This window comes from Urocitellus parryii, chromosome 8 (assembly GCF_045843805.1).
Source record: "Urocitellus parryii isolate mUroPar1 chromosome 8, mUroPar1.hap1, whole genome shotgun sequence".
Classification (NCBI taxonomy): Eukaryota; Metazoa; Chordata; class Mammalia; order Rodentia; family Sciuridae; genus Urocitellus; species Urocitellus parryii.
The window spans coordinates 30,832,533-30,851,099 of record NC_135538.1 but is presented as its reverse complement, the minus strand read 5'-3'; positions in this window follow the sequence as shown (position 1 = coordinate 30,851,099).

Genomic DNA, 18,567 nt, shown 5'->3' with positions numbered 1-18,567 from the left:
AGAGAGAGAGACAGAGAGAGAAAGAGAGAGAATTTTTAATATTTATTTTTTAGTTTTTGGTGGATACAACATCTTTATTTTATTTTTATGTGGTGCTGAGGATTGAACCCAGAGTCCCGCGCATGCCAGGCGAGCGCGTTACTGCTTGAGCCACATCCCCAGCCCTCAATTTTATTTTCAAGTAAATTAAGACATAAGTAAATTGTGAAAAAAGGGAAATTTATTTTTAGGTCCTCCCCTCCAGATTTCCTTTTTGTACCACAGCCTCTCTTTCTCTCTTCAATTGCCTACTTATGCCTGTCCTGATCCAGGCTCTCCAAAGGAGTCAGAAACTGCCTCTAGAGGTAGCTGCATCCGCAACAGCTCTCATCTGGACCTAATGTGAGCTGCCTTGTCTTCCCTTTAAGACAGGTCTTATATTTCTTTCCATATCAAAATTTTCTTGTCCTGTGACACATCATGTCTTCTTCCCACTCTCTGCTTTTCAAGGGTACTGGTAACCAACATGATGAACAACTTTGTTGGTGTGACACTCAGATTAATGTATTTTGCAAGAAATAGTCTCTTACCCCTGTTTAAAGACAATTTTATTGAAAAATAACATTCCTTCAGAAAAGATACATTAGTACTAAATGTCCAATTCAAGGAGGTGGATGTATACCAGTACCCAGAACCCAGATCAAGAAGCAGAGCAGTACTAACCGTCCTCGAGACTTTTCCAGCTATTGCACTCCCAAGAATATGCCCTGTTCTCACTTCCAACAACATAAATATTGCCCATTTTTGTGCTTTACTTGAATTAAACCATACTTTCTTTTATTTACCATTATGCTTGTGAGATTCCTCTGTAATGTTGCCCATGATTGTTGAATACATAATATTCCATTGTGTGAATATGCTACAATTTATTTGTTAATTTTATTGTACATTGGTATATGTGTAGCTTCTAGTTTGAATGACTTATGAGCCATTAATATTTTTTCCATGGTTTTTTTTTGGTATGTTCATTTGTTTTGCTTTATTTGATTAACATAACTTTGTCTTTCTGGTGGATATATACCTACGAGTGTAATTGCTGAGTCATTGAGTACACGTATGTCAACTTTGGTAAAGACTTAGAATTTCTTACTGGTTAACCAATGTGTAATCCCTGCAGCAGAATGTTGGAGTTTTTTTTTTTTTTTTTCCCCCCAAATCCTCCCCAATACTTAAGTGTTTTGGCCTTTTCCCTTTAGTTATTTTTGCATATATATGATCATATCTCACCATAATTGTCATTTGCTGATTGTTAATACACTAATGATAAAAAAATGAATGCCTTTTTGTGTACTTGTTGATTTTCTATATACCTTTTTTTTTTTTTTTTTTAAGTGTCTGTAGAGGACTTTTGTTTATTTTCCTGGGATTATCTTTTTCTGGATGGTTTGTAGGCATAATCACATTTGAGAAAGGAATTCTAATCATGGGCCCAAGGAGGTAAACAAACTGTATAAGGCCTGGGAGAGACGTCTAGACATGATACTATTCTTACTTGTAGGTACTGCCTTATGCCTCAGCCCCACAGTTTACTTCTAGGTAACATTGGAACATGGCTCCCATTTTCACCTATGTGCACCCTACCTTAGAACTTACACTTACCATTCAAGTTACACATTTACAGTATTTTTTATCTTAAATTGGAGTTGAGAAAAATCTGACTCAAAGTCCAAGTTCTGCTGAGTTAACATCAAATATCAAAACCCAAGTGGAAAAACAATTGCAGAGAACTGGAACACATGAGGGTAGAATGGAATAAACATCCCAGCCTTAGCTGTCATGTATCTTGGCCACGGATGCCATTACGGTAATGTTATCCTACACGAGCGGTCACAGTAACCAAAAGCATGGCCTCATTGAAAGGCGCCCAGAGGAATGAATTAGTCCCCAGCATTCAAACCAGCCCAAGGAATTTTCCCATCAGTGCCCCTCCTATAAGGCGGGCAGCAACACACAGCATAACAGTAATGCCAAATTACTAATACTGTCAGCTATATTCCATTTTTCTGAAATTCTTTACTTAGTCCCAGGCCTACTATAAGTTCCTAGGTTGGCAGCCTCCCCTTAATTCAATTTGTAGAATGGTTAGTTCAGCTGCTTGCTTGGAAGGCTGCTGAAGAAATTAGTGATGATTCTGGTTCATTCCTGATTCAATTTAAATGCAGTCTATAAGCTTATGCATTTTCACATGGTTTTATACATTCCACAGCAAATAATAGTTTTTGGCTTTGATTTTAGTCTGTTTGTTCCCCACCCCCCAAATGGTGTGAGCCAACCATCATGAGTCCTCTTCCAGCATTGTTTAACAATCCATCCCTGGAGTTCCAAGAATCTAGATTTGAGTCTCTACTGGGCTTGCTTCTCACTGAGCAGAGTAAGCCTCACTTATGGCTTGACCTCCTTAAGCTTTAATGTTTTCATCTGTAAAAAGGGCTCTTAGAGCTGCTACCAGAATTGAGGAGATAATCCATGAAACACATGGAATAAGCACATAGCTAGTATTACTCCATGTTTACATACTACAGAAAAATTACTCCTTTTACACAAAACATTTATCTGTGGAACTTTGCTAATAGGTCGGTAGTGTTTTTTTTGTTGTTCTTGTTGTTGTCCTATCCCTTAGCTACTGAGCTTCAAGAAGCAGAAATTAGGAAAAACATTTTTTTTTAAATTTCTACATCAGGTTTAGAGAAATCATTAATAGGTTTTTGGTTATCCTCCTCTCTCCCTTTGTGTTCACTTTGTTCTCCCAGATCCTAGGCTCTCCTTCGGATGCTCATCTTCTTTCCTACCTGCCATTTATCTTCCCTGGAATCCTTCTCCTAAATCTGTTCTTGCCAGGCCCCAAGAACACTGTACTTCTCTATCCCATATTAAAACACCATCATCATGTAATACATTCTTAATGACAGTCAATTTGGATATTACATGACAAAACATGAAAGTTCCGAAAGGTTAGCTTGAAAGGGTCATGAACAAAGATATATATATCCAATAATATCCTATAGAGTCATATGGATAGATGAATCTTGATTTAGCTCAAAAGAATATATATATATATTTGTTCCTGGGAAATTAACTCAGGGATGCTTAACCATTAAGCCATATCCCCATCCCTTTTTAATTTTTTTTTTTATTTTGAGTCAAGTTCTTTGCTTAAGGCTTCGATAAGTTACTGAGGCTTACCTCAAACTTGGAATCCTTTTGCCTCAGCCTCCTGAGTCACTGGGGTTATAGGTGATAGCTACCACGTCTGGCAAGAATCATTTTTAATAATGTGGTGTTAGGAATCCTTTTGAAAGCTTTGGATGAGATATTTTGGGAAAAATGAGTTTTCTTAAAAACCCACCAATGACTAGACAGCCCTGTGGTGATCTCAGTCCTGATGAAACATAATTACTTTCATGTAAACACACACACACACACACACACACACACACACACATTCTACATATCCACTGCACATTGGTGTGGGTTTCACTGAACAGTTCAACCACCTTTTCCTTAAATGTAATTTTGTCTACTAATATGACTTACATCAATTGAAAGTTGTTACCAAACACCATCTGAATAACAGCCATATTCACACACTCATGATAAGCTGGACCTGAAAAGTAATTACCCTGGATTAGCACAGGTCCTCTGATGCTAAATTAACAGCCAGATCCATGCACGCAATTGCTCCCTGACCTGCAGTTACTCTGCACAAGAAAATCTGAAAACATCTGAGCAGAGCAATCCTTATGCTATTGGTTTAATTTACGTGCCATTTATAGAACTGGCCTCAGTTGGGAAACAGATTTATTTAGTCACTAAGAAATTCATCCAACTTAGGTACATATTAGGTAACAATTAAGTGCTTATTCATTGGCTGACAAAGAAGTAGCTTTAAAAAGAGGGGTAAGTGGGGTTACCAAACTAAGCTAATGCTGGAGCAGATTTTATAGATGAATAACTGAGCCAAATCCACTTTCTTTGAATATTAAGAAACTGGACAAAGAAAGATTAGGTGACAATAAATGGTAACAAAAGCAAAGCTTATATCCTAGGCTCTGGATTCCTAGTGAAGTTCTTAGACCATGACCTCTGGTCCATATGTCAAAGAGAAAATAGTAGGGGCATCAAGCACAGTTTGATAACTGAAGTATAAAGTGTTATCATGAATCATGAGCAAAAGAGGCATCTTCCAGTGATAGACATACAACTTTAAAATGCAGTTCATTCTTCTGATTCCATGGCTGGATGATGTTCATAACAGCCTCCATGCTACTGAGTTTCCATTTATGTGGTTTATCTTTATATCTCTAATTCTAAAAAGAACTGCACATTCATTTGTTTTGCAGCTGGTTCACAACTGGATGCTAAGACAAATATGCTTTGATGGCAGATATTCTTATAACAATCATCCCTATCCACTCTGCTTCTAGGTATACCAGTAACCCTACAACAAATGCAATGTCTGGAACAAAATTTCTCCATGATTCCAATGAAGAAGAAATGAAGCTCTCTAGTGGTATTCTAGGGAACCCCAAGATGGAGAAAACTGAAAGAATAAAGTGTGATTAGCCTTGTGTTAATTCAAACTTATCTGTGCTGAAGTTGGAGTTAGACAGAGATGAATAATTTGGGATCCTGGTGGAAATAATTTTGGTAAAAACATGAAAATCAACCTACCTTTATTTTCATATGGCTTTCCTCTTTTATTTATATTTTTCCTTCTCCTTTTTTGAAAAATGCCAATTCATTGCCTGATGCCAATATACAGCACTTAGTCTAGCATTGTTGCTCTGCCATGCTCCCTGATTTGGAACCCAAGCACTTTAATACTATGTTACTTTTGATTCTAATTCAAGGATGTGAAAACTCTGCTATAAACCACTATTCATTTAAAAACAGATTTATGGAAACCCTCCAGTAGGAAACAAAATTGAGATATTCTAATCTTTGACAGAAACTAGCCTCACTGTCCTCTCATACCCTTTAGAGAGTAAATGAGTCACTCCTAACCCATCGGTATAAACCAGACAACTCAGAGGACCAGGAGACATTGGTCTTAAGACTGATAGGGAGGCTCCTGTTTTTCAATGAACATGGGAATGATCAGTCATTGCCAGGCACAACCAGCATCCCCAAGCAGGGCTCCATGTTGCATGGCACCAAGGAACACTGTACCTCCCTCGCCAGGTGTATTCTATCATCCTCATAACTTACAAAAATGCCTAATTTTAAACCAAGAATGCTCAGGAACAAAATGAAAGAGTTAAAGCCAGTTTGCATCCAACTGAGAGCAACCCAAAGTCTAGAAATTATGGGTTTGGGAAAAATGTTTTTCTGGTTTATTTGATTAACACTTTTTGCCACGGAGGAACATTTTCCTTTGAGGTTTCTTATTCTAGAGAGTTTTTTGTTTTAAATGATACTTTTCTTGAGTATATCTTGAAGAGAAATCTGCCACTAAAATTTTCATGTTCAGACCAATTGACTTCAAAGTAATCCAAAATGCTTATTCCCAAGGGACATCTATCAGTATCCAGCTGTGTTCCTGATGGTGACTGATATCTGAAACCAACAATTAAAGTTACTCAATGCCAGCACTCTCAAGATGAAAAAGCTTTACAGTACCTATCAAAGTGGCTCAGAAACAAATTGCACTGGCATTGCTTCTGTAAGGGTTCTGGGGGAACTAATTTCTTGACACTCATTTAGTGTTATAAGAATTAGAGGCAAAAGGCCATTGTTTTCCAGATCAGCACATTCAAAATGGTGTAGTTTAATGAATAACTGAAATACCATCTGGGCTTTGAATGGTGTGGCAGGGGGTTTATAATAATCCTATCCTCTTCTCTCATTATGATATGTCATCAATAAGAGATATTACTTAAATTTAAAATGTAAATTGAAGTAAAATGTAAGTTTTAAATTGAAGTAATAAAAGATCCCAAAAAACTTACGAATGTTTAGCCCTTCATAATTAAAAACTTTCACTCTATTCTTTTCTCTTTCTTCCTCCCTCCCTCCTTCCCTCTGTCCCCCAGAATATGCTACCATTTAGATGGAGGTATATCAGATCAATTCTCCTGTTTTGTGATGTAGAACCCTTAATGTTTATGCATTCAAAACTGCCCCAAACCCCAAGAAAGGTGGCTGCAAGGAAACATAAGGAAGTATCAATAGTATCAAATTCTAACTTTCAGTTTGGGTTAAATTCTTTATGTAATAAACTTCTATTGAGTACATGTTATGTACCAAGTCCTGAGTTGGTGCTAGTTGGCTATGTATTGTAGATGCTGTCAAAGGAATGCTTACTAAAAGTGGGACGTGGGCATCCTTAAATATGAGCGTACTAGGATCAACATAAAACTCCTTTATCTAATCCTGCCTCCCTCCCCTCTACTTCCTCTTAATTAGGCAGCTGCTTTTCCAAATCCTTTTTTTTTTCTCCATGTGCACCTGTACACTAAATTACTAGGACCACACAGATTTGATTGAGGAGATTTCACGGAACTTAATAATGAAACTGTGTGATTGTTTGGTATAATGTATTATCTATCATTCCAACAGTGAAGGTACAAAGTATCTGGTGGAGTTGCAATGCAATTTTCAATTTTCAAATTTTTGGAGGGAACCCTCGAATCTCTACTAGATGGATGAATCTCACTTTCAGGTTACGTGAACAAACAAAAAAATAGCATACAAAATTACTGGTAAGACGAATAAATGTTAAAATATAAAACATTCGGGAGAAAAAAAAGAACATAGTTTTTGTTATTGCTTTTATTTCTATTTGTGATTAGAAGCTAAATACCTTCTGTATCAAAGATCACATTTTATTTAATAAAAGCAATTATTTTCTTTTGACATTGATACTGACTTACATCTGAGAAACTGAATAGTATAAATGGCATTCTAAGGTTTAGTATCAGAGTAATGGACAGAAAAGACACATAATGTTTTTGAAGATGATATATAGAAAGAAATGTTCAGTTGATGGTCTAATCTTTTAAATGACATGAAGCCATTTCATTTTATAAATGTTAAGTAAACATTCAGAAGAATATTCTAGGATTTTATGCAGGAAAAGCTCTGTGGTGGTGAATTTCTGGATATACATTGCAAGTGAGACTTAGTCGAGTTTACCATAAATAATATTTTAGAATGATGACTTCTAAATTATTGCTTACAATTCTAGGGGGATAACTCCTATAATAAGATTACTTTTTGAAGAAATTGAACCAAATGCTGGTGAGACTACCACAGAGCATTTGGTTGTATTATTCATATGGTTTAAAAATATAACAAAAACAAGGGCTGGGGATATAGCTCAGTTGGCAGAGTGCTTGCTTTGCATGCACAAGGCCTTGGGTTCAATCCCCAGCACCACAAACAAAAATATAATAGAAACATAAGAGAAATGTTTGTTCCATTTTTCCTCACCTGTACCTAGAATGGGATTACAGTTTTAATGGCCATACTACATGAAAAAATCTCATGAGATTTCAGAGGGTTCAATATGGGCAACTGCAATGAAGGAGTATTGTATGTGTCCATTTCTTAATTTTATGTAACAATTGGGAATCTTCTGTTACCTCACAGGAAAGTTCTGGAAGTCTCGTAATAAAAGTCCATTAAGTCATGAAATCATGAAGCACCACTTAAGAATATTAAAATGAGGCAATGGTCTTTGCAAGAGAGGAGGCTTTTAAAAAAATATTTATTTTTTAGTTGTATGCAATGTCTTTATTTTATTTATTTATTTTTTTGTGGTGCTGAGGATCGAAACCAGGGCCTTGCACGGCTAGGCAAGTGCTCTATCACTGAGTCACAACCCTAGACTGAGAGGGGGATTTTTTAAAGTGTAGATTATTTAATTTATATGAGAAGAGCTGTAAATGATAACTAGAATTTGGGGTTTGATTTGTTCAATGTGATAGGCTTTCTCAAATTTCAGGTAATACAGAAAATTTTAAAACAAGAGCAAAGTCATAGACACTCATTTTCAGAATGGCATGAAGTCCTTGAAAGTATGAGATTTTTGTTTGTACTGAATTGAATAATCCCTTATGAGTTTTTCTTTAAAAAAAAATTATCACTCCTACCTTAATAGAAATGTTGGTGATGTAAGAATAACAGATTCAATGTTTAGTAATTTAAGACATCTTAGTGAAGTAGAGATTGAAAAAAATAAAGAGAGAAAATATTTCCTTCAAATGTTTGATCAAGAATGGCATCACGGTGCCATTTGTAAACTCCACAACAGGTGGTAAGTTAAATTAATAGTTAGTTTAGCTACTTATTCAGGGTATACACACAAGTGAGGGCCATGAGAAGCTAACTGTTCCATATAAGAACACACTTCAAAGTTACAATGAATTTGTTTTGAAATAACCCTGAAGCATTGTTTGCAGATTAAACTAAATTTATAAACAAAGCTGTTGTGGGCTTAATTTATGAAATGAGTGTGAGTCTTGATGAGCCATGATATTTGCTATTTGGGAATAGAAACCTATTTTAATTTTACATATTCATCTGAGGAATACCACAAACATAAAATATGTAAGCTCTTCAAATTGGCTTAAAGTTAGACATTTTTTCTTAGCAATAATCTAAATGTCAGCATAAAGTGTTTTAAAAGTTGTAAATCAAAGGCTATGAAATTTTATGACAAAATAAAAAATCATTTTAACAATTCTAATATTAAAAATACAAATGAATACTTTCAGTTGTTATCAATGAGTACTACCGTGGTTTCAGTCTGGTAACCAGTCCTTAGGTGTGTTATCTGTATCATTCTTTGTTTTTAGTTTGATAGCCTTTCAAAAATCATGATTTATTCAATATTTACTGGCATTGATTTGAGAAAAGTCATCTAATACTGATAAAGAAGTTGTGTTATAAAATATATCTCTGAATTTTGCTTTAATGCTAAGAACTATAAGTTGAAATCCTGACTTAGTCTAAAAATAGTAAACATAAATTTTATTTGAATTTCTATATTTTTAGTTTGTTCTAATTATCTAAACAAAAATTTTAAATTAAAAAGTTGTGGGGCTAGGGATGTGGCTCAAGCGGTAGCTCGCTCACCTGGCATGCGTGCCGCCTGGGTTTGATCCTCAGCACCACATACAAGTAAAGATGTGTCTGCCGAAAACTAAAAAATAAATATTAAAAAACAAATTCTCTCTCTCTCTTTAAAAAAAAAAGTTGTTACATATAGGTATGCTTGTAGTTCACTCTCATTTGCTAGGTATAACTTGCTGCTGAATTAATAGCCAGCTTCTCTCTGCAGTATCAGTAGAGAAAGCAGGTTGTATTCTCTTAACTCATGAATTTTGAGAACCATGGTAGATGGATCTTTCATCCCATCTTTGTAATAATATTTTGAATTATACTGAACAATTATCTTGTATATCTCCTTTTGGAACCAGAAAATATAAGGTACTACAAAGTATTAATCTGGAAAACAAAAAAAGAGGGATGTAAAAAGGATGTCTTGTCAATTATGTTACTTCCCAGTTAGTTGCACAATGTTATAAAAAATAATTTTATTTTTACAGGCTCTTGTTAACAACTTGTCCACAGGCACAATACTCTGTTCGTGTCATAGAAGAGTTCAGAGACCTGCATTCTACTTCCATTTCTCCAACAACTAATGAACAAGTTATGTAACCTCTCTGCAACTAGAAAGCTAAAGGAGGAAAAGTTTGGGCCACATTACATCCAAATCTCTTTATAAGCTTATAAAAGTTGCTATTCTATGACAATTATTTACTTTATTGAAAAAGAGAAGAAATAAGTTATCTGAAGCTTTTTTTGAGGGGGGGCAGCGGGTAGATTAATGACTAAGGTGGAACAAGCAAGTTACAGAAAATGTGAAAGGAATTCATTTATAAATATTATAAAATGCTTCAGAAATAAGACACTATCCCTAAAATCCTAGCCCTAGATTTACTTCGATGAACTTTGTGCTACTTTTTGTTATAGAATCATTCAAGATAGTGTAAATACTTCTTAAAAGCTATTCATTGGCAGCTGATGTGGAAAAAATATGACTAAAAAACAAAAGTAGGTAGAAAAGAAAGAAGGTAGGACAAGGTCTTAAACGGTGTAGGGAAAAGCTGAGATAAAGAAATGCCCCACAGCAGCCCACACACATGCTGGATGTGTGTATTCAGTATGCTTCTAAAAATTTTAGCAGTAAGTCAGAAAGAGAAACTTGATTTGGTACACAATTTTCAGCGTATTCAAAACATGAGCAACCTATAATTCTGATGATAGCAGTGCGTGATTCAATGAGCAATTTCTCAGTAACAGCCTATAAAGTAGATGCAATAACTCCTGGGCTATTGTCACTATTGAGCTTCCGGGGGATCTCTGTCCTCTCTTACTTTCTCTCTTAAAATATCTATATCAAATTCATAACCAAATCATGTACTGAAGTATCCTTCATTGAGGCCCAAGCAATAGGAGGAGTCCCAAACTGCATGTACTTATTTTATTGAACAGTTAGATTAATTTCTTTAGCACATTTTTACAGATTGCCTACTATGTGTAATGTTCTGCATGAAGCACCATAGAGAAATTTAAAATGTAGTCTGCTCTTAGTGTGTTATTACACATTGTCATATTACCTAGTCTATAATCCATACCTAAGACTCTTGAGACTATGGAGGATGTTCATAAGAAAAAAACAAAGATCACCTGTAGTTGGTAGCTGGAAGGGTAGGAGGTAGTGGGGAAAAGACAGGGTGGGACTAGAGGTTAGAGATCTGGAATGTGCACAAAAGTTTCTCTGCCCCCCAAATAAAGGAGTGACATGAACAGAACTGGGTTGTAAAGTGAGTAATCCGATAGGATAAGTGGGGAAAAGCATTATGAACGGGAAAACCAATTACATGGCTATTTATATTGTCTGTGTGAGAGAACAGGAGGCCTAGATTAAGTTAGCATTAAAATAAAACACAAAGGAGGGGATAAAGCAAAGTTTATTAAAGCAAAGTGGAAACTACACAACTGGGCAACTGTTTGGATAGAGAAGTCCAAGGGATGAACAGACGCATTTCCACCTCTAGACAGCTGGGAGGGCACAGGGCCCATTAAGGGAATAAAGGCCACAGAGACAGGAGTATTGTTTTGGAAGGGAGGGAAGAAGATCCATTTGCTCCTGTTTTTGTTTTGCTGAATTATGCATACTCCTAAGCATAAATACTCTTCACAATCTAAGGTGAGGTCAGATGATACCTCCTTCTTTCCTTTGCTGGAAGCAAACTCTCTCTGCTCTGAATGAAGCACATTTGTCAGAATTTCCCCTAAGGAGCTCCACACTTTCTTTCTCCTGTAATAACTATTTTAAATGCCCTGTTTTTGATTCTAGACTGAAAGTTCTAAAAGACAGGAACTATGCCAGGTTCATTTCCCTACCTCCTTACTTCAAGTGAGAATGCTTGAATGGTAAGAGAGAATGCTTAGAATCCCCACTTGAGTGGTCAGAGAATTTCAGGAAGGGATGAAGAAAGGGTGGTCAGACAGAACTGAGTGAGGCCAGAGGAGACCTGAGTAAATGGAGAAGAAAATTCTAAGGTGAGGTCTGTCAGCAGAGACACTTACCTAGGAACTATTCTTGATTAGGACAAAATGTAGTTGTCAGTCAGGGAAGAGGGTTTGGGAATTCAATGTGTTTGAGTTCCCCTACACTGGTGTCCTGGGTGGCTTTAGTTCTGGTAGTTTCTTTGAATCATATAATATTTTTTTTATATTCAGAAAATAAAATTAGCTAAACAGGGATGAGAAAGCAAATGGACTCAATAGTATTTCAATTGAAGAGCGTAGTCACCTGAGGTAGGGGGAAGTAGGAAAAAAACTATTCCAAGTAACTTGTGAAATACAAAACTTCAACTCTACATAATTTATACACACATACACACACACAATCTAAAAACGAAATGAGTGCATTCAGATCTTGAACTCTTCTCAATAGGTTTATTTTTCATAGTATTATGGATATAGCAATACTAAAACTGGTTGGTGTAAATTGGAGGACTAAGTAAATGAGTATTTGTTTGAATAAATTTCAAAGTAAATATTTTTATAGAAAAGCCAAGGAATAACCTTGAGATGAGAATGAAGCATAATTATGAATTCATCATTTCTAATCAACATGTTTTTCTTTGGAAAAAAAAAACATTGTTTAGCCATAAGGCCAATCTGGAGAAAAAAATATTTATCAAATGTTTATGCTTCTATTTATTTGTTTTTGATATCAAATTGAACCCTGGGAGCTTAACCATTGAGCCACAATAAAAGCCTGCTTTTTTAAATTTTTCATTTGAGACAGGGTCTCATTAAGTTGCTCGGGGCCTTGATAAGTTGCTGAGGCTGGCTTTGAACTTGTGATCCTCCTGTCTCAGTCTCTGGAGCCACTGGGATTACAGGAATGGGCCATTGCACCTGGTTTATGGGGTTTGTTTGTTTGTTTGTTTTCATTCATAATTAAAGTAGCTTCATTGGTTCTCATGGAGATGAAAGATCTGTTCCTACCATTTATATGTGTCCTTATTTGAGGGTTTGAGAAGAATGGCATAGCATTTTATCCAATCACATATTCAGAAGGGGAAGAATTGAGAAGCAATAACACAAAACCTTTCCTGAAGTCCATCTCACCCATCTCACATGAGTTTTTTAGAGTTCTTTAGCACTGTGGAGTTCACAGAGCATTGTTTACATGCACTCTCTCATTTCCTCTTGAAATAAAACTTTGTGAGATAGCCTTTCTTTTTTAGTTGGGTTAACTATGGTTCCCTTTTAAGTTAAAAATCAAGTTAGCAGGGGAAACTACAACTGGAGTCACTTCCTTTAGTTCAATGCGATAATAATTGGTGCTATCTTCCCAGCACTACTTGAGGTGCTGCAATATAGAGAAAGTGATAAGAGGCAACCGACCTGATTCTTCCCCTCCTGCCTTTTTCTAACCCAGTCCTTCCTGTCTTGTAGATAAAAGTTTCTTGTCTCAGAGTGTTGTCTTCAAGCTTCAACCCTGAGCCATTTGTAGTACTCTAGTGTTTTTGTTTGTTTGTTATTGTTTAAAGACTTACAGATTGCTTTTGAAATTAAATCACAGAGCTAGAGTTGTTCATCACAGATCGCAAATTGCAGGACTTACGAGAACATGTTATTTCTGATAATAGGGAAAAGTGGGGGGAAAAATGGAATAGTAGAATACAACATAGAAAACTTGTTTGGGGCTTAGAGAATTTATCAAATTGTCCAAAGGGCTACATGAGCAGGCACTCCTCAAAACCAGATCACAAGAAGAGGTGCCCCACCACACTGAATGTTCTGTTACTACTGTTCTATTGCATCAGTTTATAAACTGAAATATTTGGAATCTTTTATTTAGCACCTACTTCTTTTAGTAAACATTTATGAAGTGCCTACTGGATACAAGGCACTGTGCATTAGAAGGAAATGAAGATACAAAATTCCAATTTGCCATGTGAGATCTGGGTAGTTATCAGTGCTGGGTTAAGACATCTGTATTTTATTAAATAAAGCATTTGGAAGCTACTGGGAATGTTTAACTGAGAAAAGGGCCATACCATAAAGAAAGAAAAAACTCATATCTTTGCCTAAAGGATTAGCAGAGAAGAGCTAAGAACAGTGGGGAAGCCAATTATGACAGAAGACATAGATACTCTGACCTGAAAGGCAGCAATAATTAAAAAGTGGAAGGACAGATGAAGAGACACTGCCAGCATAAGATACAGTTGTCCTGTTTTCCATTACTTACATAGGAAAAGTTAATCAAGAACGAAGGATGAATTCAACAAAGATGGTGCCATTAACACAATTAAGTCAGGAAGAGCTGGTGACTGAGGAGAGAATGGAGAATGAGGTGATGCATTCAGGTTCCAGCACACTCAGCTTGAGATGCTGACAAGACTGCAGGGGAAGATACCCAGGATTCTAGGAAGGACACGGATGTCCTTCAGTTACCCACTGAGAGATGAAAGAAGAGATGGAAGTGAATACAGTTGTAAAGAGAGAGCATCCTGCAGAAAGAGAGGAGAAATTTTGCCGAGGTGGATTTTGAGTGTCAGAGAAAGAAGCTCTGCAGGATCTTGAGTAGTAGCAATCTCAGGATAAACTCAGAATCATGGAAACTGAAAAATGCATAACTAGAAGCCTGTCGTCAGTAGTGCCAAATACTTCCTGAATGTCAAGGATCATGAAGACTAAGAAACAAAAAATGGGAGACCACTGATGATCTTAAGGAATCATCCTCTATAAAAGAAGCAAAAGTCAGATTTGTAGGATTAGGAGATAAAAAGTAGATATACTGAGTGCTGATTTCTTTTTTTTTTTTTTTTAATATTTATTTTTTAGTTTTCGGCGGACACAACATCTTTGTTCCTTTGCGGTGCTGAGGATCGAACCCCGGCCGTACTCATGCCAGGCGAGCGCGCTACTGCTTGAGCCACATCCCCAGCCCCAAATATTTTATTTTTTTTGGTTATATTTGGACACACTACTTTTATTTTAAATATCTATCTTTATGTGGGTGCTGAGGATCAAACTCAGGGCCTTGCACATGCTAGGTGAGTGGTCTACCGCTGAGCCACAACCCTAGCCCACCTGATTTCTTTTTTTGAAAGGATGGTGGAATAAAGGAATCATGTGATCAGGCAAAGTCATTCAAAGGTGTGTTAGGGAGTGCTGAGAATATGTGAAATTGGAAAACACTGTACAAATAAATTGTTTCTAAGTATTTGTGCTATTAAATATAGTGAAAGGAATATTACAAAGTTTTTGTCAGTTTCTATTAATGTCATATTATAATATTTTCATTCAAAAGTATTCAGCATAGATTGTTGCAATTTAGTAGTCTTCCTAACTTTAAGATTTTATACATTAGATGCTAGAGTTACTAATGTCAAATAATTACTTCAAAGTTGTCGGTCAGTTTATTTTCCCTCTATAAAATTTAATTTCTTCTTCCACCAACCATTGGATTGTATACTTAAGGATTTTCAAATTATAATCAGTGGATACTTCATGAGCAGGAAGACATCATAAGGATACATAAAAAGGGTTGTATTAAAAAGATATTAAGTGGAATTTTTATTTTGAAATGTAGATGATTATAAACCAATAAAATCAAAGGGACAAAATGTGTAATTGGCATACTTCAGAAATCAGGATTGTCATAATATGCCAAGAGAAACACTGTGTGCAGTGAAAATAAAGAAGCAAATTACATGTAAGTTTGTTAGAATTTAAAAGTAGCATGAGTTGGTGGGAACTTGAAGGGCAGCCAAAACATAATACCAGAGAAGATAAAAAGAAAAAAAAGTATGATGCATTCTAGTATGCTAATGAGACCACACCTGGAATTTGATGTGGGGTGTCCCTAACACAAATGAAATAAACATCTAGGAAATTGGAAATAGTGCAGAGACAAGCAATAAGAATGATTAAGGGCTTTGGGATACTAAACTGCAACAAGATTAAAAGGTCTTACATTTGTTTAACATGGCAAACAGATGACTAAAAGTGGGCATGATATCTGTTTATAAACATCCAAAGGTTGGGTGTAAACATGGAAGATAAACTGGAACCGAATAATATGTTACTAGAAGGATTTAACTTGAGAAAAACTTTGAAGAGAGAATTTAAAAGTAAATACAAAGAAACTGTCTCCAGAAAATGTGCAGTTGTCTTTCTTTAGACACTTTGCCAAGAATGAGAAAGTTTCAGAGTCCATCAGAAGAGAATGACCCAATAGATGGGTAACTAGCACAATAGATATGTCTCACTTCTTCCCTCTAACAAACTAGTAGGAACTTTCTCAAGTTTGATCTCTCTGCATGAATTTACTTTAAATGTGTGTTTATTTACAGGTTATAGAAAACCAGCAGCACAGGAGTTTAGATTTCTGTTTATCTTCATTTGTTCTCAGAGTCTGTCATTGATAGAGTAGACAGTGATCAACCTTGTTCTTATTGAGGCTGGTCTTTAAAATCTCATTCTTCTAAAGCTCAAAGGGTTTGGCTTAGGACTCACTAAGAAAAAAATTGAATAACTGTATTTTTTAGGAATTGTGCATGCTTCCAGCTGAAGTTCAAAGGTACGCTAAAAGGGTGCTCAAGAGATTCACTTTGGGATTATTTCTCCAAATTTCCAGTCCTCTATTTTTTTTTTTTTTTTTTTGGTAAATATAGTGTCTTATTCCACTTCTTAGCCTTAAAAATCTGTTCTTACTAAAGTGATAGTACTATTTTTTTCCCTTAAGTTTGCTTTTAAATGAAATTAAAGTAAAATTATGTTTTGGATTATGAGCTCTTAGAGCGTTTTGTTTGTTTAATTTGAGTTACACAAAACTAAATGCCAAAACAGTGTCATACATATTTGAAAAATAAACAAATAGTAAATGGTATTGGCAGAGGCATTGTACCCCAGAGGAGTGAGTTAAGGGAATAGCTCACAGTGGAACTTATTTTTCCACTGATTTTCACTATACAGTCACATATTCCTACACTGTCTCAAATGTCTGTTCTCAGATTGAGTTGAACATTTGTAGATATTCTAAGTTAAATTTACACCATGTAGGATATACTAGTATTCTGGAAAATTTTTCAGAATTTGGTAGTAGGTTTTTGAGTTTAGAATTTCCCCCATTTTTTTTTCAAGCTCTTTTGAGTTTCTCCCATTATTCTTCATTGCCTTGTAGGACGTTGTTGCAGTACCATATTGGGCCAATAGATGTTGCTATCATGGGGTTGAGAGTCAGTGGTTAAAGCCTAATATGCAGAGGGAAAGGGAAGGAAAGAATGGATGAAGGGATGGGTAACTAGCATAATCTTTTATCAGAGTAATTTGCTTTTTAACTTTGTACTTATAAATTGTTTACGTTTTTCCGTAAGTAAGAAAAACAATTTAATACGTTAATTTAAAAGACACTTCAACTTCGGAGACTTCAGATATATTTTAAGCAAGGACATCAATGAGTGTATAAGCACATTTCTCTCCAAAGCCTGAGGGGACACATGGATTGTAACTCTACAAACCAATGTTTTTCAAATTGGTGTGTGAGTTAATTTTAGGTGAAACAAGAAAAATAACTGTTGTTTCCACAATATAGATTCATTTCCAAGGTCATTACTACTCATGGTAAATAATACTGTATTTCCTTTTGTGGTGATGATAAAAAGTTTCCTTTTTCAGATAAACTTATTTAATGAAATAGGTTAAATGTATCTATTAAGTTAAAAATATTAAAGGTGAAAAAGCAAGTGGTATTCAATAGAAATACTAGAAAGCATGCTTTATTTAAACAAACAATATATTTTTGCTTGACAACCTTAAAATCGCTTGATTTCTAATTTCAACCTTTTTTTTCAAATGTGAACTGAAAATATATTTTATTTCACTCCTAGCAATATCCATGTTACTTATGTTATTTGAGATTATTAGAAGGTACTAAAAGGTTTTGGATGACGAATATGTCATATTTGGATGGCATAATATTCATATAATTTTTTGATATCTTTTCTAAATGCATTTTATTATAGATTTATAAAACACTACGAGAGAGCAAAGTAACCTTGTAAGCAAGGTCAGCCCGCCAAAAATCTGATTTTAGAAGGGAGAGGAAAACATGCTAACAATTATGTTAATAATATGCCACATTAAAGTACAAACTAGTATTTTATGCAAGTTATGCACCTCCCCAAATTTATTTAGAGGTAAAACCAACACACAATGTTTTTTTTTTTTTTTTTTTTTTTTTTTTTTTTTTTTTTTTAACAAAATGAGATTAAAAATTTGTGGTCTTTAAAGAGAATGTTAAATTCGTCATTGTACTTAATTCTTACATGATATCTGCTATAGCCACAGAGTATTCTTAGATACTGAATGATTTATAAGCATTTTAGTTGTGTCTTTGGCCTGAAACATAAACACTGTATTAAAAAAGCTCAGTGGTACAGCATTTGCCTTACATGTATGAGGCACTGGGTTTGATCCTCAAAACCACATAAAAATAAATAAATAAATAAATGAAGATATTGGGTTCATCTACAACTAAAAAAAAAAAAATTAAAAGTTGGTATTGTTCTGCTTACTATTATTACTAATAGTGTCACAGAGGCTGATGGAACTTCGGTGTTACATAGAACTGGTTTGAGTCCCAGGTTTGCCACTCAGTGGAAGCTGCTAAAAATTTTGAGAGACTTATTTTCTCACATGTAAAATGAATAAAATGAGATCTGTAAAATTAATTAAGTCTGCCCATTGACATTTTCTCTTTAAGTGTATATTAACTGGTACTCCTCTTTAGGCCAGAATGTGCTCTGGACTATATTCCAATTCCTCTTTGCTCCAACCCACTGCCAGAGTGCTTTCTACCTTGAGAACCAGAAAAGGAAACATTATGCCTGGCAGTGCCAGCACCCTCCAAAATAAATGAGCAGGAAAGAACACCCAGTAAGCGATGCAGGAAAGAACACCCAGTAAGCGATGAAAGCAGCAAGGATTGCC